General features: G+C 35.6%; 1 long non-coding RNA gene and 2 pseudogenes across 2 annotated transcripts; 2 read left to right on the top strand and 1 right to left on the bottom strand.

Moving 5' to 3' along the window:
• The first annotated feature begins 4,452 nt into the window (after window positions 1–4,452).
• LOC117285982 lies at window positions 4,453–21,142 on the top strand. Of its 2 annotated transcripts, XR_004517092.1 has the most exons (4): window positions 4,453–4,548; window positions 4,645–4,788; window positions 14,712–14,883; window positions 20,941–21,142. It is a non-coding gene; the product is annotated as an uncharacterized LOC117285982 (long non-coding RNA). The 2 variants fall into 2 exon arrangements; XR_004517091.1 differs by lacking the exon at window positions 20,941–21,142 and having other exon boundaries at window positions 14,712–15,163.
• Window positions 5,199–5,464, bottom strand: LOC104863882 (annotated as a pseudogene).
• On the top strand, window positions 12,557–14,582 carry LOC104863964 (annotated as a pseudogene).
• Window positions 21,143–22,179: the final 1,037 nt, after the last annotated feature.

The following is a 22,179-nucleotide window of genomic DNA, read 5'->3' as shown; positions in this document are numbered from 1 at the left end:
AAATAAGTGAATGCCTTTTAAATTTTTCATTATATTTAATTAGAAATATTAAATATGGAAATCTAAAGTAATACAGTTTAAGAATATTTCCATATAACAAAGCAGTTTCCCTGTTTTCTTTAGAGGAAGTTGTTTTCTATGCCAAACATTCAGAATAAGTAATTTCTTAATTCCTATGCTCTATCACTGAGAATTACTTATGTGTGTATTTTGTTGTGATTTTCAAAGTTAATATAGCATCAAAATTAAAGAGAAAATTTGAACAGTGCCCAGTTTTGGTCCTTCTTGGAAAAAGTAATTAATCTTTAACTTCCCATTTCCCTACTTACTCTCTTTCAAAAACACAAATACTTTTCCTTACCCAAAACCTCCTAAATCTCAGAGCATTCACAATATACACTGACAAAATGCAGGAAATTGGCAAACTACTAGGAGGGAGGTGACATGTTATGTGCTTGAATTCAGACCTTTTCCTTTTCCTTTTCTTTTGCTCAATTTGATTTAATGCCTGCTAAAAGTAGTGGCATATGTTCTTAGTGAAAGCCCAATTATGATTATGATTCCTGGCAAATGTATTTACCACTATAGAAATCCAAAGGGCTTTGAATTGTTGGCCCTACTTAACCACCTTCAAAGTCTTCATTGTTCTTATTCCAGTGGGAACTTGGCAAATATAGATAAGGTAGAGGGGAGAAGGGTAAGGAGGGAAAGCAAGGAGAGCACTATGTATATTGCCAAATGCTATAATTTTCAACCTGAAAATTTTGTTTTAGTTTATATTTGAGCATTGAAATGTACTGGAGAGAGCACAGAATCCAAAGCTAAAAAAATGAGTTATAATCAGACTATGCTCAAAGCACATTCCCCAGCACAAGCGAACTTGCCTCTGTACCTATTGTTTCCTCCTCCTCTCATTGTAGGAGAGGGGATGTATTTCCCTGCCAGTCCTTCCACCAACATCAGGAACCCATTCACTTCTTGCCATCTGTTTATTATATGTCTCATAGATATCTTTTAATCTCATTTTCCCCTCTAGTTACCACACTGTCTTTACTTGTGCACAGGAAATAGCTCAGAAAAGAAACACTTGTATTTTTCTCAGTGGCTCCATTTCCTTATATCTCATTCACTAGTAATTTTCCTCAAAAAGGTTAAATACATTCCTGAGATTTCATATCATTTACCCTCTCATCAAAGTACAATAAAGTTGAACATTTACATCCATAGTATCCTCTACTGACTTGGACTCCAAGGTAGTAGATCTTCTTAGTTTATAGGCTTTCTACATTTCTCCTTAGACCTACCAGGGCCTCAGAGAATCCCTGCATAAAAATTATATCTATACCTCCCAGTATATTAGCATGATCAGGAAGTTGTAGATGTAATAAACCAAAAATAGTAGCGATATTCTTTTGAGAAGAGAATGTCAGTTTTCTATGAATCTGTTTATATTGGCTGCTCTTAGTATAACTCATTTTTGGGGGGCTCCATTTCTCACTAAGGCTATCAACTTGAATGTAAGTGGACATTATTGATACATTTTAGCTCTTCCTTTAGAAAATAAAAAATCCTTCTGGATTTTAACTTTTTCCAAATATACTTAAAATTCTTATTATAACTGCCTCTGATAAAAGATGGTAATGTTGTAGAATATGTGACACATTGTATATAGCAAGACTATTTTTCCTGTTTGCACCTATGATATTTTAGCTATCCTTTCTTTAAAAAGGAAGGCTATTAAGCTTAGCTTGCCTTTTAAAAATTAATTTTTAAAACCAGTCGGGTTAATTTAGTACATTTCTCTCAATAGTTTATTCCAAAATGAGATTTTTTAAAAGATAGACTTGACAAATTTAAAGTTTATAAGCCGATTTTATGTAATATTATTTTCAACACAAAAATGTATTGTGAATGTTGAATAGTAAACCTCCTTAAATAATATACTAAAATAATTTAAATAAAGATATAGCTTGTGATATGTACATAGCTAGTGATATGTCAAAGGGAAAATAATTTGAGTGAAGTGGGTAGGATCAAATATAACCCTGGCAGTTACAAAATTACTATGCAGATATCTTGATCTCTTTCGTAGGCCTCAGTATGAATGAAAGCATTATTTGAATCCTGTCACGAGCTGCGACGTCAGGATCCTGCCAGCAGGTCCTAAACCTGAAAGGACGAGGACAGAGACGGGAGGCACTTTTCTGCTCATGGTCCTTGCTTGCTTTATTACAGAACCTTTTCCTTTTATACTCTCCAGCTGCACGAGAGCGAGAGTACTGCCCACACATTCCAGAAGGAAACAATAACAACTACTATCGGTTACCTCTGCTAGGCAATAGATCAGACCACCAGTTGAACTAGCCCATTGCTATGGGTGATGGTATGTCCACACTGCTCAGGTGAATCACAGGTCAATATGGCTGTGCTCTCCATAGAATCTGAAGGAATAAATGACATTTATGTACTTAAAATGAAACTTGTATTATCTTTGCTACAAAAATATTCAAATATTCAAGTATGTCAGATGTATGAAATAGGCATACAAATATTTTATTTTCAAGTATAATCAATTTCTGTTCTTGACTTTGATAGTTGTAAGATAATAATGAAAAACTTGCTCATAAGTAAGTTGAAAACAAGAGCCAAGCCTTCCCTGAGTGGCAAAATACTCTGCTTTCACAGAACCCCACAACTCATCTAGGGATAGAGCTCAAATTGTCATCTTGAGTGCATAAGCAGAGTTCAGCTCAAAGTTCTTTCTCTTCTCTCAAAGTCAAGTTGTCAGGTTGGGCAGAAAAATCTAGAGAGACAGTCCTTCAGAGTCTGCACTTGGAATGGGAAGGAAAACATTTGTCAGAGACCAGAGGAGAATTAAGGCCTAATTGGACTCCTCTGTGAGCACAAATGAGCAAGGCTGCACACTGGAGTGAATGCGTATTGCATATTAGGAAAAGTTAAGACATCTGAGCTTAAGTTGTTTACCAGCGTGTGTACTAATGATATTGGAAAGCAGATGAATCTTGTGTTACTTTGATTGCTTGTGCCCATGTTTGGGTGAATAAAAGAGATGAGCCAAAGGCTAGGGGCTCCTCTGCTTACTACAGGTGAGAGTCCTCTAGCTGCCCACAGGTTAACCTGTGTCTTTCTTCTTCTTTTGCCCCAGGCTAGGGAGAACAATTTAAAGTGTCTAGGTCCAGGAGCAAGGCAGAGAGTGGGTTGGCCACAGGTGGCACCCCAGTGTGGGGCTCAGGACTTGGGCTTGCCTGCAAGTATTGTTCTGTATTATTCTTATCTTTGAAGCATCTGACAAAATCTGACCTATTTGTTTTTTATTTCCAACGAGTTCTTTATTTAGAAATTTCATAAATGCTTTTTTGTTTTTTGTTTGTTACTGGGGAATCAAACTCAGGTCCTTGCGCTTGCGCAGTAGACGATGGAACCACTGAGCTAAATCCCTAGTCCTACTTTTATCAGATGGTTCTGCAACACATTAATGCTTACTTAGGAACGTGAAGGCTGGCTCACGCAAGCATTTTGAATTAGTAGATTACTCCCTCAGAAGGGTATTCAGAAGTATTTTGTGCTGTGAACTCTGAGGCTACAGGAAGGTAGAAGTGGGATCTGGGAATCCAGATCATTAACTTACGCACCATTGGTTTATGACTCTCTTCTAGCTTATAGTACAGTACTTGATACCGTGTATTTTTCTGCAAAATTTTGTCTACATCTTTCAGGTGTTCACCATATTATTGGATTAGCTTCTTAGCTCTATTCTATTGATGAATGGGACTTAAGTTTGTAGGACTAATAACCCGTTATCTTCCATAACTTTTGCTTCCACATCTTTTATTAATTTAATTGTATGTTATAAATTTAATTACTTTCAAAAGTGACCTAAAGTCAACTCTGGGTGTGATGTAGTTGTCTCTGATGTATTCAAAATTCTTTGTTTTTCCTGTCCCTGGAGAAGAATCTGACTCACCAAGAACTTTCCTCTGTCGCGAGCCGGCGACGCAGAGCACTGTCCAGCAGTATCTCAAACCTGAAAGAGCAGCGGGGTGGAGATGGGGCAGAGAGAAAGGAAGGACGCCAAGACAAGAGTCTGATCAAGGGGACGTCTATTGGAGGCAGGCAGGCATCAGCCTTTTAAAGGAAAAGACCGAACTATTATGGGCTAGGATTACCATAGTAACCTCAACACCCGCTCCACGGGAACGAGGGTTCACACGGGAAAGAGAAAGCAGGCTCAAGAAAAACAAATTAACAACACTTGCAACTAATAATCATGATTCCCAAATAGGTGGAGGAACTTAACAAAATGGAGTTACAACACCTGACTCCTACAGATAACGTCAGATCTTTAACAGGAAGCACCTGACTCCTACAGATCTTTGGCTGTCCGAGTTTCTCCCGTGCAGGGTCAAAAACAAGTTTAACACGTGCAGTCCTTAAAAAGGAACAAATGTTATCTTTCAAAAAGCCAGTGGGCCATGGCTGACTTCCCACATTCTTCCAGGATTTACTTCTATCCACATCAAAATTAAGGTAATTGTGAAAGTTTCTTCGAGAAGTTGCTTGAAGTTTTCCTTGCTCTTTTTGGTATTTAATGTGTTCATTCAGTTCTTTTTCTCTTCTTTCCAGCACAGATTCAGATTTGCCGGTGATGGTCTTTTTAGTGTCCTTTGGCTATCAAATCATGGCACTGCTGAAGAATATACCTCAACAACCCTTACAGGAAATGCAGAAGGATTTTTTTGAGAAGGCTCCAAAATGCTGGGATTACAGGTAGGTGCCACTGAGCAATTTCTCCGCATCACCACCAACATTTATTTCCTTTTTAAATTATAGCCATTGTAGTGGAAGTGAAGTGCTATCTCATTATGGTTTTGAAATGAGTTTTCCTGATGATTTGTGTTGAGCATCTTTCCATGTGCAAACTGGCTGTTAATAGTTTTGGCTTCTTATAAAAACTGGTGATACATCCAGAAATGTTTTCAGAACTCAGGTGTATTTGTCAGTTCTAAGGCAGTTGTTTCACTGTGCTTTTCTTTGCTATCTATGATATAGTATGCTCTGCTTTCCTTTATTGTTTTTGAGTATTGTATCTACAGTTTGACTTGGCTTTGAACTGTCCATTAAACCTAAACTTAACAAAACACATGAAGATTTGGAAATCCTTCAGAACAATGCTACAGTTAAGATTTTGCTAATGCAAGTGTTTTCTCTAACTCCTTTAGCTGGTTATTGCCTTGAGTAATCATCATCCAGTTGTATCCTCTTCTGTGGCACTTTTATTTCTTTCAAATTCTTCCCTTGCCCAGTTCCTCAGGTATTGGTGATCAGATGCATTTGGAACTTGCTGGATTGCTTGCAGAATTCTTCTGTAGAGGAGGAGGACTTGTTCCCTTCTCAGGAACTGCTTTAGTGTTAGTGTCCCCAGAGGTAAGCGTAAGGCAGCCATGTCAGTGAAACATGTAGAGTGTAGAAGAAGATGTAGAAATTCCCTTTTGAGGTGTTTATACTACCTTAAAAGCAAACTAGTCTTTGTTTAACCATTTTGTGGGAAGCCAGCCATGGCCCACTGGCTTTTTGAAAGACAACATTTGTTCCTTTTTAAGGACTGCACGTGTTAAACTTGTTTTGACCCTGCACGGGAGAAACTCGGACAGCCCCGAGGGCCGGGCGAGGGGCGTGGGAGGCGGGCGGGGCGCGCTGGGACCACTGTGCAGAGTGCGAGCTTCCCGGGCCGCGTGGACCAGGTGTTGAGGCCCGTGTGAACCCTCGTTCCCGTGGAGCGGGTGTTGAGGTTACTATGGTGATCCTAGCCCATAATAGTTCGGCCTTTCCCTTTAAAAGGCCGGTGCTTGCCGGCAATAAACGTCGCCTTGATCAGACTCTTGTCTTGGCGTCCTTCCTTTCTCTCTGCCCCATCTCCACCCCGCTGCTCTTTCAGGTTTGAGGCACTGCGGGACAGTGCTCTGCGTCGCCGGTTCGCGACACCATTTTGGTAGCACTACTTAAATATTTTGTTCATTTCGTATTCAAGTTTTAAACACCAATAGTTTTCTGGGAAGAAATCAGTGTGTTTGATGTTAGTATGAACATGAATTTTCTTGGGGCACCATCAACACAGATGACTGCAGTTTTTGCTAAATAACAGACTTTCTGATTTTTTTATATGAAGAGAAAGATCAAATATATCTTATCCTTTACTGTTTTGGCCAGTGTTCTGCAGTGTAAAAATATTTGTAAAATTTAGACATAACTTGTAAATCTTACAGATGCTACAGCATGACACTCAGAGGTGAAATTTGTTTATTCATCTAACTGTGCAGAGAAGCTGTTCAATATTATTACACAAAATAACTTCGGTATGAAGAGTCATATCATCAGTATGTTAACATTTCATACTGGTTGAAAGAGGGACTTTTTCAGTTTCTTAAATGGATTTTTACCCTAAGCATTTTATTAGTTATAATTTTACCTGCCATCATTATTAGATTCTAGTCAGCTTTGCAACTTTCCCTTTTATAGGTCATAAATTGCCTTCTAAGTAACTCCTAAATAATTTACTTCCTGAGCCTTTTCATTGAGTATGACCCTTTTTATAGACAAAATCTTTATGTTGTTTGTGTGACATTTAAATCACTGATTAAAAATAATCAGCATCTTGTCAAATGGCTGTGATTTGGAGTTAAGCATCTTTTCAATTTTGCTAGTCATTTGCCACAGACTGTGCACAATGGAATAAGACCACTAGGCTGTAAAACTCACTGATAAGTAGCTTCTATTAAAAGGTGAACTTCTATTAATGCCTTGTTTCATTAGTGCTATGAATTAACTCAGAAGATTGTAATGCCTCGTCCCTAAACATCTCAAAAGCATCCATAGGCCTACGCTTAGTCTCCTTTCCTATGTCACTTCTGAAATCATCACAATGTATCGTCAGACATATTTGTGAAACATAAACTCAAATAAAATGTTAAAATAAAGGCATAGTAACTAAGAAAAATCTCAAGATGCCAAATTTCATATCATTTTTAATTAAGTTTATTGGTACATTTTAAATATACATAATGATCACATTCAACATATGTAATTTGTACCTGTACATGAGGTATGTGATATATCTTTCTTTCCTTTTTTTTTTTTTTTTTTTTTTTTTTTTTTTTTTTGGTACTGGTGATCAAACTTGGGACCTTGTGCTTGTGAGGCAGGTGGTGGAACCACTGAGCTAAATCCTTGCCCCTACATGATATATTTTGATTCTTGTTTTTTTCCCCCATTTCCCACCCCTGTCTTCAGCCTTTCTTCCCTTCCTTATTATAAAACCTGTTTCCATTTTTTCCTGCTTTTTGTTTTTTTCTTTTCCCTTCCTTCCTTTCCCCCTCCCTGCTCCCTAGTTCCCCTTCCCATTTGAATTTTCTCTTTCTATTTCACAATATCTTTCAAACATTTTGGTCCTTATTTACACTTTCGTTTTCTCATACCAGAGAAACAATACAGTAGTAAACATGTATCCAATTTATTTCACTTAAGAATATGGTCTCCAGTGGCATCCATTTGCCTAGAAGTGTCTCAAGTTTATCTTTCTTTACAACTAATACTCCACTATTTAAAAAAAAAACGCACATCTTCTTTATACATTCATCAGTTGATGGGCATTTGGGCTTTTTCCAAGATTTAGCTATTAGAAGCTGTGCTGCTATAAACATGGGTGTGCACATATCATTGTGTTGTGAGGTTTTTAATTATTCTGGAAAGATGCCAAGAAGGGAAATGGCTGGGTCAGATGGAACCTCTAGTTTTAGTTTTTTGAGGAATCTCTACACCGATTTCCACAGTGGTTGCACCAGTCTACACTTTCACCAATGGGGGAGAAGTGTTCCTTTTGTCCCACATCCCCACCAGCATTTGTTACTGGATGATTTCTTGATAATTGCCATTCTTTATGTAGTGAGATGGAATCTCAGCTTTGCTTTCATTTGCATATCTGGAATGAATAGTGATGTTGAATACTTTTTCATATATTTATTTGCTGTTTGTACTTCATCTGTGTTTTGCTTCATTTGCCATAGTGAGAAGTATGAATCAGATTTATCATGGTGTGTATACATATCTTCTTTTGATTGAAAATGTTCCTCTGATGTTCTATTACACCATTAAAGCTTTTTTTGCTTCCTTCATCAGCTTTGTATAAAGGGAGGTCAGAAAGTTAATTTGGGGGGACCAATTGCTAAGTGTTGTACTATAAACACACATAAAAAAACTTAACAGCTATCCCAAGACCTCACTCACCTTATATCAAAATCTTAGAATGGACTCATGTAGATGCATACTGTCCTGCACAATGCTGAATGGAGCGGAAGATTCTCCAACAAAATTGTTTGTAGGGCCAGGGATTTAGCTCAGTGGTTCTGCCACCTGTCTCTCAAAGTACAAGGTCCTGAGTTTGATCCCTAGTACCAAAAAACAAAAAAATAGCTTGTAGAAATATTAATTCACAGTCTATCATATAGCACAAAAAGTTCAAAAATTGATGTTTAATATTTTTTGGTTATCATTTTACGTGGAAATCCTGTTGACATTTCACAGATCTTAGAGATTCTGTAGAACATTGCTGAGGAACTTTCCTGAGACAATTTCACTCTTCTAGCTTTATTTATCCTCTTTCAAATTTATGTTTCCTTTTAGTTCTGGGCATATAAAATTGTTTGCTCCCTGTCTACCTTTGAACTCTTCGTAGGCACATGAATCTCAGTCTACCTAAACCCAATTCTGTGTTGCTGCTTCTCCTATGACACAGAAGAAAATGGCAAGCCTCTTCTAGGGCTGTCTGCCTCAAAAATGACACTAATGTCTATAAATTGAACACACAGGAAACTGGGAGTCTTTCTTTATTCCAACTCCTTAACTCCTCCTCCACCATATTTAGTCAGTCTCCAATTCCCGTTGAACCATTTCCTGAATATTTTTAAGTTGAATATCTCTTATTCTCTGTCCCTGCCACTTTCAGTCAGTTCTCAGTTTTGGAGCTGAATTTCTAGAAGAGTCTTTTAGGTGGGCTTTCTCATCTACCATGAAACTAGTCTATCCATTTTCTACTTTGTCACCAATTGGGTGATTTCTAAAATGCAAAATCTTTCATGTCTTTCTATGCCTAAAGCTCCTCAATAACTACATGTACATGGCTCTTAAGATGAAGACTAGAATTCCCCATAAGACATACAGTTATTTTGTATGATCCCACCCCTGCTAATTATACAGAAATCTCCACACAACCCCACTGTATTTCATCCACCAAGGACTATAAATGCTTGATTCTAAGGGGCTTTATCCAATGTCTGCACTGTTGCTTCTACTGTCTTCCCTCTGCTTACATCTGAGTCCCACTCACTTTATAAAAAATTAAATTTATTGATATTTTTAGGTATACAGTACAGTTACATTCATCATTGGGATCTTGTACCTTTATATGATGTATCATGGTTCTTATTTTTTCCCCATACCTCTGCCCTCCCTTCATCCCCTCCAGCCTTCCCTATTTACAAAGACTTTGTTTCCATTTTTTTCTCATATTTTTTCTTTTCCCTTCTTTCCTTTCCCATACCCTTCCCATTTCCCCTACTCCTTTATCCCTTTTCTTCCTATTTCACATTATTTCATCTCACTCTTACTCCTCCTTCAGATCTGAGTTGAAGAATCATTTCCCCAAGGAAGCTGGGAGTCAGTACTGTGAACAGCCACCTAATTTCACATAGCACAATTCTAATTACACAATTAATTACCTAATTTGATGGCTATTATCTATCCTGAGGCGACTCTGCTCCTGAAAGGTAGAGAATGTATTTGCTGTGTTTACCATTTTATCTCCAGTATTAGCACCTAATAAAAAGAATTGATAAGTTAGTAAACCAACGAATGATTAAATTCACAGTTTTATTTCTTTTATGCTATAGCTCTCAACTTTAGGAATAAAATAATCATAATCATGATATAAAAGAAGCCTGAATTTCTATTTCAGTTTTTTTTGTTAGTTGAACTTTTACTGTAAGTAAATTGCTTAATATTTTAAACACCTAACATTTTATTGTGTTGTAAATTTCGGTGATTAAAATTTTGGTACACAGCAGAATAACAAGCAACATGGAATTGTAAATTACAAAAATATTTATCTGTGGCTTGGGTTTCCTGGCATGAAAAACTTCCCTTTTGTTTGTAAGAGCAAATAAAAATATCGACGAGATTAGCACTGTAGCTGTTGAATATTTTAGTGTCTATTCAGTGTTGGAGGTATAGTTTTAAAATGTACAAGGAAAATACAAAGATCGCTTTACAATTTTATTTTTCTTAGTATTACTTAGAAAAAAATATTTTTAAATCAATATTTCCTTTAAAGAAAAATACCTAAATTTATAATTTTAATAAATTTACTCACCAAAATTAATATTTATTTTCCTTTCATTTGAATACAAACCAGCATATACATGAACTTATCTCTTTACTCCCAGGATATAAGAACACATTATTCCAATTTAATCAGTGCATCCACATGTAAATGAACTGTTCAACCAGAGTTCAAGGATGTTCATTCTGACTTCAATCCTTCCAGACTGGATGTATATCAACACTTCTTTGGTGTTATTATTAATTAGCAGTCTGATAAAAATTAAGAAATATTGTTACTTCAGCTTGAAATCCTTTAGACTTGATCAACTCAAAAGAAAAATTATTAAGATTTTATCAACAGCCATTTAAAGTATAGAGATTAAAATTTAAATTCATGATGTGGTCTGTGAGGCCTCTTCCCTTACTATATTTTACAAAAGCAGAATAGGTATTTATCAAAAAGGAATATAAAATCAGAGGTGGAAAAGGGCATGGATTTTGAAGTTATCTTTTTTTTCCTCATTGAATGTTCTTCCTTTATCTACATGTCAAAGATCCAGACTGCTGGATTGCTATACCTGATCACTACTAATGGCTAACTGCCTGCTGATTTCCAGAACATGTCTGCACCAGCTGTTAGATTATTTGACTAGAACATCTGCCATTGGCCATGGGAAATGCAATGCATGGGAAATGTTTTTGTTAGCAACAAGGAATGAACATGTGACCAATTACTCAAATAAGCAAATCCCCAACACGAATTTCAGTTATACAAATTATATTTTAAATTACTTATATCATCTTACATTTTCCTGATGGGTAATATAAGCAATCAGGACATTTTAAAAGTTTGTTCTTATGTTTTCCAAAATGACAACTAGCTTTCCACAAGTTACTAACCACCATGCTTTAAGACAATAATAGCCTAAGTTTTTCACAAAGTCTATTGGGCATAGGAGTCTTTCATACTCCTATATCTGGACAAGAAAATCACCCACATACTTTCTGCTTAGTGTATTTTGACTTGTGCATTACAATTCTTAGAAAAATTCCACCTACTAATGCAAACCCTAATGTAGAACAAATACAAAGGAAACCACATTTTAGGCATGTTATTCTCAAACTGTTGAACCTAAAGTAAAGACCAAATCTTAGAAACAACCAGAGAAAAAAGAAACTATACATAAGAAACCATGTTGAGAAATAGCTAAGTTTGCAGACCTGAAGACAATGAAATGATATGTTAGAGTTTTAAATGAAAAAAAAATCAATCTAGAATTCTGTGCTCAACAAAAATATCCCTAAAAATGAAGGCAAAATAAAAATAATTCCAGTAAGCAAAAGCTGAGAGCTTTGGTAGATCAGTTTACACAAAAAGGTATTTTTTTCAGGCTAAGGAAGAGTACCAGATATGACCTCATATCTGTAGAAATCAGTAATCCTAAAAAGGGCAGAGATAAAAGAGTTTTAGTACGATTTAAATACATATACTCAGCAATTTTAATTTCTCTAAAATATTTTGATTTTTTTTCTATTAAGGGTTATAGCATATGTTGTAATAAAATAAAATAAAAAATAAATAAAAACACAAAGGCCAGGAAGGGGGAGATAAATCAGCTATAATGATTTCATATTTTTGTGAAGTAGTATAATATTTGAAAGTAAATTGTGATAACTTGACATATATTATTTTTAGGCTAAGCAATTTGTAAAAACAAGGAAACATATCTTTAAAAGTTGATGGCAAAGATTAAATTGAATACTATAGACCACTTTTTCACCCTAAGGCAAATAAAAGAATTGAAGTAGAGGGCAGATGTTACAAAGACAAAAACAAGTGGTAGGCTGTAACCCTGACATAAAATAATTACATTGAATATATATGAACTAATACTCTAACCAAAAGGCAGAGATTGTTATACTGGAAAAAAGAAAGATCCATAATATATCCTTGGTTTTGTTTGTTTTTTTTGTTTGTTTTTGGTACCTGGGATTGAACTTGGGTCCTTATGCTTGCGAAGCAGATGCTGGAACCACTGAACTAAATCCCTAGCCCTACAGTATATTCTTCATAAGAAACAGTACAGGTGTGAGCCGGTCAAGGAGCCATATACACCATCTCAGCTGCCATCTTGCCAGCCCTGGGCCGGGAATGGAAGGAGCCATGGCTCTGGACTGGATAAAGATGGCCAGTGGCTGCTGTGCAGATGTGTGGGAACTGAGCATCATGTGATGGACCTGATCCACAATGTCCCAGGAGTGATCCGAGTGACCCAGGAGGTGCACATCGGAGGGTTGATGTTCAAGTTGGTGGAAAAAAGCCATGTAAAAAAGGATTGGTCTGATCAAACTCCTTGGTGAGGGAAGAAAGAGAACTTGGCTGCTTAAGACACATTGGATAAGTACGGAATTCAAGCAGAGGCCAAGCTTCAATTCACCCCCCAGCATAAACTTCTCCCCCTGAAGTGAAGTATGTGAAGGTGAAAGTGAATTTCTCTGATGGAGTCTTCAAAGCTGTTTCTGACATATGCAAAACTTTCAATATTAGACACCCTGAAGAACTTTCTTCCTTAAAAAAATCCCAGAGATCCAACAAAGAAAAAAGAAAGAAAGAAAGAAAAAGTTAGATGACCAGTCTGAAGACGAAGCACTTGAATTGGAGGGGCTCTTAACACTTCTGGATCAGGAAGTATACATTCAAGCCCAGGACTGTATAGTAAAACAACAATCCCCACCAATGTTGCTCATGATGGAAGCCTTTTGTCACCAACTTCTGCGTGGTTTGGTGACAGTTCTCTGTCAGAAGTCAATCCTTGTATCCTTGCTGTCGGTCAGCCAATCACATCACCAGAAATCTTGACAAAAAAGTTCAAGCCTCAAGCTCTTCTTGATAAAGCAAAAATCAACCAAGGGTAGCTCAATTCCTCAAAATCTCTTATGGAACAATATGTGAAAGAAAATGAGGGCCTTGCTGCCTCATTTCAAGTATTACAGCTTTTTAAAAAATTTGAATCCAAAGTATGATGCAATCAAAATCAGTCAGCTTTATGAGCAGGCCAAAAGGGCCATTCTCCAGGAAGAAATTGAAAGCACAGAAGAAGAAATGATGGTATCTGCAGCCTTGCAGTGTCATATCAATAAGCTGTCCATCATGACATCAGAGAGTCACATAAACAGCAGTGACAAAAATGTTGATGAAGTTTATGCTGCCCTTTCTCACCTGGAGATTACTTTGGAAGGGGATAAAATGTCAACAATTTTGGGTGACATTACATTCATTCCTGAACTTGCTGACTAAAAGTTTTCAAGCCCCAAAAGCTGACTTTAAAAGGCTACGAGCAGTATTGGTGCACTTTCAAAAATAAGTCTGTTTCCAGCTATAAGAGCAAAGAAGAGTCCAGTGGCACCCCTGCTCATCAGATGAACCTGCAAGGAGGTAAAGTTACCCCAGATGTAAGCATTTCAGGCCAAAAATTTAACATTAAACTCCTGATTCCAGTTGTAGAGGACAAGAATGAAATCTGGCTTTGTTGTGACAATGAAAAATAGTGTGTACACTGGATGGCAACCTGCAGTTTAGCCCTCAAGGGCAAGACTATGGCAGACAGTTCTTACAACCTAGAAGTTCAGAATATCTTCTCCTCAGTTAATACCAGTACAGATCACAACTACTATAAATCCTGAATGTTTAGTGTCTCCTTATTATCTAAAAAAGTACAAGAACAAGCAACCAGGCTATATAAGAGATTTGATAAGAGTATGGATCCTGGAAGCCCATCAGAATGTGGCTCAGATGAGTCTGATTGAAGCCAAGATGAGATCATTCAAGCTTGGCAGTCACTGCCTGAATTTGTCGTCACGCACTTCATCGCAAGGTTCCAGGGAGGCAAAAAAGAAGACCTTATTGGAATTGCATATAGCAGATTAGTTCGGATGGATGCCAGCACAGGAGATGTCATCAAAACATGGAGATTCAGCAACATGAAGCAGTGGAATGTCAACTGGGAGATCTAAATGGTCACTGTGGAGTTTGCTGATGAATTCCATTTTCCTTCCTTTGTACCAAAGTGGATTGCAGAGTGTTTCATGAGTTCATTGGTGGCTACATATTTCGATCAACATGTGCATAAGACCAAAACGAGAGCTTAGATGAAAAGATGTTCTATAAACTTACCAGTGGTCCAGTGTGATTAGAAATACTGTGTAGTGAAACTCCACGGCCATAACAATATTTAACTTTAAAGATGTTCTTATATGCTGCTTAGTAAAGTAAGCTTGACATTATCATTTTGTCATGAAAAACTTCTTTGCCTTACCAGACTGGTTACTATGTGCACTAACCCGCACCATTCTGAATCTGCTATTGTGATATGACCTGTGGACTCTGGAAGATGGCACAGAATTGAAAACTGAAACGGTGAGAAGATTAGGAAGAGACCATCACTGATGCATGCTAGCCAAACTGTAAGAAACAAGACATCGACTCTAAAGGTATCCAGGGCTTACCCTAAATGAAGTCTGTTTATCATTTTAATGCATGTGTTTCAATGTGCGTTAAATTTGATGTCATATTTTAAAAATCCTAATTCTGGTAGCCATTCAGCTGCCTCCCCCATGTAAAATCAGGCCTTCAAAAGATGCCTAATATTTAATAATATCATTGTTGGAAGGAAAATGCTGTTAGTCTGTTATGCTTGGGTTGTCCTTGAATAAGCATGTGTGTATATTGTCTTATTTTTATGCCATAATGTATTACAACACTTTTATCATTCACCAGCATATTCACTGTCTGCCTAAAATATGCAATTTATGCATTATAATATGAAGTAAAGGTCTACAAAGTATGTATTTTGTGTAACTAATGTACAGACACAAATTTTATAAAATTGTAGTTTTTAAATACTATTCACAACTAGAAAATGGCTTAAATGTAGCATCCCTGCGTTAATTAAATGTGTTTGAGATATAATTAATATGCAGTTTTAATATGTGCTAAATTAAGAATGACTTTATTCTGGTTGTGATTTGCCACAGTGTATGTAACTCTTAAGGCCTGGCCTGGCATGTTCTAGACCACCACACTGTTAAAATTCGCACTGGTGCTAGTCGTGAGAGTCCTAACACACATAGCCCAAGAGGGGGCAGGAAAGTGGCTTAAAGACTGTACAAATGCATTTTGTTTTAAATAAAAGCAATGCCTTTTATTAAAAGAAAGATGGCCTATGTAGGTTGAAAAAGTAGCAAAAAATACTATGAAAAATAACTAAAATAAGAATGATGGTATGCTTATATAAAATCAAATAAAGAAGACCTTATCAGATAAAAAGAATTTCATAATAATAAATGGATCAATTTATCTTGACAAAACATAAAGCTAAAATTGCTAGGATAAAGGGAGAAAAAAAGCCAATTTTCATTTGTGGTTGGTGAATAGTTTTATGTATCAACTTGATTAGCTTCTGGTAATTTAATCAGACATTAATTTAGTTGTTACTTCGGATATATTTTGTACATGTAGTTACACCTATAATCAGTTGATTTTAATTAAAGGAGGTTATTCTTGATACTGTGGACAAAGACTCATCTAGTCAATTAAAGATCTTAATGCAAAAATCAAGGTTGAAGCATTAATTCCTGCTTGAGTTTCTAGCTTCTGGTCCTGCCTAAAAGTTTCAAATTCAAGGCTGCAATATTTACTGCAGTCTGAGCCTACAACCCTACCAGCCTACTTGATGGATTTTGGACTTGGCTGCTTCTGAGTCATATGAGCCAATTTCATAAAACAGATCTTTTAATAAGTATAGCTATATCTATTTCATTTATATCCTATGCATTCCGTTTCTTTGGAGAACTCTGATGGATATAGTGATGTTAACATCTCTTCTCAGTAGATGATGGAGGGCCTAGATAAAATAATCACCAAATATAAAGAGCATTTGAAAAATACTATTAATCAACTTGATCTAGTCAATAACGAAACTTTGAAGATCAACATATGATGGATTTTAAAACGTATCTCAATAAATGTTAAAGATTGAAGTCATACAAAGTATATGTTCTGACCACAACAATATTAAAGTAGAAATAACTAGCAGAAATATAGGCAGAAAGTCTTCAATATTTAGAAATGAGGCACCATACTTCTAAATAACCCATGGTCAAAAGACTAATTGTAGTGGGAAATAGAACAATGTTTTGAACTGAATGATAATAGAAAAACATTATAAATGAAACAAATAGGCAGATTCCAGAGGATTATTACAGCAGTGAAACTACTTTGTATGATATTACAGTAGTAGATACAAGTCATTTTACGTTTGTGAAAACCCAAAGAATGTATAGTACCAACAGTAGACCTTTGCTTACTACTTCAGATGATAATGATGTGCCAATGTAAATGTATTGATTACAACAAATATAACACTGTGGGCTTTCATAGTTGTGGAAGCTGTACTTATTTGGGGGAAAGGAGTTTATGAGAAATCTTTCTACTTTCTACTTAATTTTGCTGTAAACTCAAATGTCTAAACATAAATTCTATTTAAAAAACACTAGAGAAAGGATAAACTTAGGAGGAAGAAAAATAAAAATAAAGAACAGATCATGAGATATATAACTATTTTGAAATAGAGTACTTCTGAGGAATGATTGTGTCTAAGCACGAATTAGATCATGCTGTCCTGTTTCAATATATTCAAAGCCTCTGAGTTGTTGATAGGATAAAATTTAAACTCTTCAAATGAGCAAATAGCATAGTAAATGGTTAATAGGTGAGAATTGTGCCTTTCTTAGCTCCTACATAATTAGTACAGTTCCTAATATATAGTAGACATTTAATAAATACTTGATGACAAAAATAAATTTTAAATGTTGAAGGCCTTTTGAGGTTGGGTGCCCATTTTGGGGTCATTGTAGGAACATTAGTGAGGTCCTGCTATTTCCTCTAACAGGCCACTTTGTTTTCTCACCTGTTGCACCTCTGCCTAGAGTACACTACTCCAAACAGTTATGGTGCAACAATTTTATCTGTAACTTAAGTTTTCTTCTAGAAAATATTTCTGTACTACTGTAGGAGTAAAGCATTCTCTCTTAACTACGATAGTGAATTTATTAACTTGCATATTTTCTAACTTCACTGTGAGCTTTTTTGATCAGAAATAGTGTTTATTGTCTCTGTACACACAAGACCTAGCATTCTTATCTCAGAGTAGGGGCTCAGAAAGGCAAACACTGGTACAAATATATTAATATTTATCATTACATTATATATACACAATTATAAATTGCATTAATAAGACTAGTATTGGTAGCTAATTTAAAATAATTCTAAAATAGGTGCCTACAACAGTATTTTGATTAAGTAAATAGATACTTAATTCAGGCTACCCTGGTCAAATCTCTATGCTACCTCTTCTCAGTAATGTAGACTTAAGCAAGCTACTTTTTAAAATTAAATTTTTATTGTTATCGGTACATGTTTGTAGTACATAATGTTACATTCCTTGTGAGGAGTACATAATACACCTTAATTCTGTTTTCATTATCATTCCCTTCTCTTTCATCCCCCCTCAAGCTACTTAACTTCTCTGTACTAGACCCCTCATCAAGAAAATTAGTATTTAAAACAAATCTACTTCATGCAGTTCATGGTAATTTTGGGACATGCTCAGTAAAGTAGCTGGCAGATAGTGCTCAGTAAATAATTGTTATTATTGTTAATACTTGTTATTTGGAGTCAGATGAACCTTACTTGTTTCTTCAGTTAGTACTTGTGTGACTCTGGAAAAGCTGCTAAAACCTCTGTCAGTTTATTAATATGTACAGTGTTTAAACCTTGGCTACAGCTGCTCTGATGTGCTCTAATGAGTAGATGTATAAGTCTTAAAATGGTTTTTTAAACTTCTCCAATAACTTTGGGTTTTCTCTAATATGAAGAATGGAAGATGCTGGCAGAGCAAGATCAAGGTAGAGAGATGGGTAGGAGTTACCTTCATAAAATGATCATTATGAGAGACAGTCTTATGAAGGCAAATGCTTCAAGAGCCATAAGAATATTTTTAACTGTGAAGTCCTTTAAGCTATCTGTAAAGTAACTAAAACTGACTGTAAAAGAAAAACAAGTGACTCCAAAGGCAAACTTAAGAGCAGCGTTTTTCATCCTAACTAGACCTCCTAATTATTTTTAATTATGTACATAATTACATGATACATAAATTTACTGAGTTTTGGAGAAACCAAAAGCAGTGAGTGAGCAATACTGCCCCCTCAGTCTCTCCATTCATTCACATATTAAAAGCAGACATATTTGCACAAAGCTCTGCTCCTTATGCAAAATAAATTTAATTTTAGCTTTATCTTAAATATAAGTGGAAGCTATTTGAGATTATGTATTTCCAAAAATCATCTAGTCCATGTAGAATTTTGTATTTTAGAGGTGAAAATATAGTCTTTTTACCCAGAAAAGTTTGAAAAATGTTAATATGTGTATTAAAAATTATCAGCTAGTCCTAGAAAATGTACTCATTTAAGGCTATAGACATTATTTTATGAACAATAATCAACAGTTTTAGGTCAGTGAGGGGAAAATAATTTTATAGCAATTTTATAGCAGTGTTGTTCTTTATAATGAATACAGATTACAGCAGGTCATCTGAGTTATAAAAGGTACACGTGTCTATTGAGATAAAGTTAGCTTCTTGCCTTATTTTGGCCTAGGTAAGAAGTGTACAAAATGTGTTAGCTATAGGTGGATGCATAGGATTTTGTAATTGATAAGTGATCACTGTTCCTTTCAGAGAATACATCAACCAAAGCCTGACCAACTATTCTCAGACTGAGCATATGAATGACATTTAGTATACATTTCTTCCTTCCTTAGAGTCACTTAGTCATCAAAATTTGGGAAGTATCTGTTGAATATAGGACCTATAAGAATTAAAAAAAAAAAAAACTAAAGGAAATTCTTTCCCCAAATAAGCGATAACCAAGTGATGGAGTCAATAGAAATATAGTTGGAAATATCATTGAAAAGATGTAAAAGGAGAACTCAGTGTCAATGAAGGATAATGGTCAGACTATGAAATATTGTCTGTTCTGATCAGATCCATAGTCTGTTGCCGCCACCTCTTAAAAAATGGGCCAAATGATAAGCACCAATGATTGTGAGCTATGATATAAAGACAGACATTACTCAGTGAAGGTCATAAGTTCACTCAAAAAATGAAGTATTGTAAAACTATTGTGATGAGTTTTTATGATCAGAGGCAGAGAAAGAATGTACCTGAAAACTAAGGGTGATTGGTGGTGGATGGAAAACTAGGCCTGTAGCCAAGGGATGATAAAAAGAAACAAAAGGAAAAAGAGAAATAGAGTTGAGTGATTTAGAAAACCAGGTCTGTGAACCAAGGAAATGTACCAAGTTCCTTCCTTCATGTAGCGCCAGGAAGTGCACTCCAGGGCTCAAGAGCCCTCAAAAAGCACCACTCTGCCAGGGTAGGCTCAGAGCCAGGGGAAATGGTGCTGCCTTTTGATTTAAATAGGTACTACTCTCAAGAGCTCAATCTTCTAGGTTCTATTCTCAAACTTTCAATATTGTTGTCAACAAAAACATGCTGTTAGTGTTGTGTCCCAAACATTTCTTACTGACTTTTAATACTTGGATCACAAGCATAATATCCCTAATCCCTCATCTAGTCTATGACAAACAAAACTGACAAGACCTGGAATTGTTAAGGCTGAGAAATTTTACAACTGTCACCATTAAAATTAAGAAAATGATCACAGAAATTAAAATTCTTTTATTCAGAATTTATTCACAACTCTGATTATTAAGGTTATTCAACATATATTTATCAAGTAACCACGAACCATTTCTATTTTATATATATGTGCATGCATAATGTCTCTATACCATTCTAGATATAATTTCCTAGTCTATAATCTTGGGTTGGGGGAGAGAGTATCAAGCCTTTGAATTATCACCTTATGTCAGCTCTCCAAAGGATGGGCTGCAGGTCTAAGTTGTGGCTTCACTGATTACTCACTACTGTGGTACTACCAGTATTTAGGAGAATATTTTCGTTGAAACTTAACATTCTTGAAATCATGTTTTGTGGCTCAATATGTAGTTCTTTTTGCCAGTCCCTAATATCAGAAGGTTTTGTTTATAATTGACTTTTGAGCTCTTGCTCTATATTTCATTTTGTTTTCTGTATTCAAATGTACCTTTAGACATTAGAACAGGGTTACCTTCCGAATAAATAATCTTTAGGCTTGCCAGTGTGAAGCAGTGTCCACAAACCAAGCCTTAGAAAAATTCTATTCTTCTCTTCTTTCATTATTTATTCAAAGACACTCATTATATTTCACTATTGATAGAGAATTATTTAATACAGCTGGATGACTTGCCAGTGTATTGAGAACACTGTCATGGAAATTGGTTCTAGAGCAGTATATCTCAGACTTGGATGTGCACATGAACTGCCTGGGTATCATGTGAATATGCATATTCTATTCTGAATGTCATTTAATTTTGCTGCATTTGTGCAGAGCAGGAAGTCATTTCCTGAATCCTGAACCCCATGGTGCACCAGTATTATTTGGAACTTGTTAGAAATGAAGAATTATTGGTCCCATTCCAGATCTACAGAACCAGAAATTGCATTTTAACAAGATACCAGGTAATTTGTTTGCACAAAAGTTTGAGAAATCATTCTGAATAGCACACAGAATTGGCTATGTAATATCAAAAGCAAACATACAATTGCTATACCCTCTCTCTCTCTAGTTACAACTTTACTATGTTCCTTCTCTGACTATTCCCTGAGGATACTGTATATGATGTGGGATCATTTCATATCAAAAGTGGTAGCAGGTTCAAATTACCTTATTTTGTGTATTAGATCTTGAAATTGATGTCATTTCTTATAATACACTACATACCAATGTTTGTGAACTGTTGCCTCAGGGCACCATATAAACTAAAGACATGCTTTGTCATTATGTTTATCTTAGGACAAGTCAATTTCAGAGTCCAAGTCCTTCTGAATGAAGCCCAAAGGGCAGATGTACCAAATTAACATTTATTTTCTTACATAGAATCACCATCATCAATACCATCCACTGTATGAATGGGCACTAGAGTTTGGTATTCTTTAGAGAAACAGTTTTCAATGTCAGTTCCATGGAACAGTTATTTGAAAATTAAAAACTCAACTTGTTTCCTATTTTTGTACTGCCTATGAACAGTTTTTTATATATTTGCATCATTAAAATAAAAATATTTCACAATGCATGATAATTGTGTGAAATTCAAATTTCATGTTCACTAGTCAAGTTTTACTGGAATACAGCAAGTCTTTGGTTTAAATATTGTTTATAGCTGTTAATCTAACAGCAGAGCTGAGCACTGAGTCAGGAACTATATCCCCTGCCAAGCCAAAATATTTATTATCAGGATCCTTGTATAAGAAGTTTGCCAACTCCTGCTTTAGACCATTCTGCTAAAAAGACTTCTAACTTCCTGATCTAGAAAAGGACAATAACAGTGCAAAAAGTACAGGTGTGATAATGATAACAGCATTCCAGAGCAAATCAATATTTTCCCTTACAGATATTTCAAAACTCAATGAAAAATTATGTATTATGCCCATCTTAATAAATTGTAATATAGATTTCTGAGATTACAATAATGATTTTTAGTCTTTAAAAACGTATAGTTTTGACAGAAAACTTATACAATATTCAATTATTACAAATTTTACCTGATTATATTTTCAGACAGTTGAT

Source organism: Fukomys damarensis, unplaced genomic scaffold (assembly GCF_012274545.1).
Source record: "Fukomys damarensis isolate Sample0158 unplaced genomic scaffold, DMR_v1.0_HiC HiC_scaffold_14, whole genome shotgun sequence".
Lineage (NCBI taxonomy): Eukaryota > Metazoa > Chordata > Mammalia > Rodentia > Bathyergidae > Fukomys > Fukomys damarensis.
Note: the sequence above shows the minus strand (reverse complement) of the source record. Positions and strands in the feature narration are given on the sequence as shown.